Here is a 1,473-nt window from a genome sequence, read left to right on the forward strand (position 1 = left end):
CGGGGAAGTCCTGCTTCTACTCAGCCATCTTCTCTAGGTAACACTTAAGATTATAAATTGCAAATAAGGTGCTGCTGACCTGTATTGATAACAGGAGTTTCCTCATTGGGGAAGTTCTTTTACCAATGAAATCACAGTACCAGACCTTATCCCTTTCCCCCTGTGCCATGATGTTATGCGAATACAAATAGAAAAGCCAGTCCCTGCTCTCAATAGTTCATATTTTGAGTGGATGAGACTGTCAGTGGTAGCTAATGTCCTATCTTTTACATTTTGTATGTAGTTAATCACAGATGGTGGAGTTAGGTGATGGGTGGGTGTAAGGGAGGTTTGTGGGGAAAATACTGGGAGAGAAGGTGGGAATGATAATCCATGTGGTTGTTGCTGAGCAACAAAGGCAGGCACAGATCTCCTTGGTTCTTAAGCTCACCACTTCTGCCTTCATTTTTTCTTTTTGCAAAAATTAATCTGGGTGTCTTTCAAAGCTCTTTCTGGCTTCCTTTTTCAGCTGGCTTCTCTTCTTCCACACTACATATCTTTATTACCTTTTGTGTGAAATAGGTCTGCTGAAAATTCTTGGTGTTCTAGTTTCTTATTTTTTAGATGATAGTCCAGGTATTTTTTTTTTAAGTTCTTCACCCACATGAACCATTTATCACTCTCAAATTCTATTGATTTTTTTTAAGATCTTGAAAACTTCTATTAGGTCACAGCTCAAGGTCCCTATATTCTTATTTACATTCTGCTAACACTTTCCTTTGTAATTGCTTCAAAGTAAATGAAATTAGTTCTCCCTAGTTGTTTTCTGTGTTATTATTAGTGTTTTAGTCCCCTTTCCTTATGGTAGAAATCACCTTTTCCATCATTAATCTATCATTTCTAAGATGCTTGTGTAATTTATATATTCTCATTTACATAACTCTTTAAGGTTCAGAAAGTACTTTCTTCCCAGCACTTTTGTCACTTAGATTTTTGGTGTTCAGTCATTTCAGTCATGTTTGACTCTTTGTGACCTCATTTGGAGTTTTCTTGGCAAAGACACTGGAGTAGTTTGCCTTTTCCTTACAGATGAGGAAACTGAAGCAAACAGGGTTAAGTGACTGTTCCAGTATCACTCCACTAGTAGATGTCAGAGACCCAGGTCTACCAGGTCTGCAAAGGTCAGATTTGAATTCAGGTCTTTCTGACTCTAGGCCTAGAATTCTATCCACTGTATCACATGGTATGGTAATCCCCATTTTACAGATGTGCAAAAAGACATTCAAAGGCAGGGTAATTTGACACTAGTTACAAAATGGAAGAATTCAAACACAGGCCCTTGAGGGCAGGGATTCTGTTTCTCCTTGCATTTATATTCCAAGTGCTTAGGAAAGTGTTTGGCATGTTTGTAAATAGTTAATGAGAAGGAAGGAAGGAAGGAAGGAAAGAAGGAAGGAAGGAAGGAAGGAAGGAAGGAAGGAAGGAAGGAAGGAA

The sequence above is a fragment of the Petaurus breviceps genome, unplaced genomic scaffold, assembly GCF_028583685.1.
Source record: "Petaurus breviceps papuanus isolate PSGF00001 unplaced genomic scaffold, PetGlider_PUasm1.0 90792, whole genome shotgun sequence".
NCBI classification, from domain to species: Eukaryota; Metazoa; Chordata; class Mammalia; order Diprotodontia; family Petauridae; genus Petaurus; species Petaurus breviceps.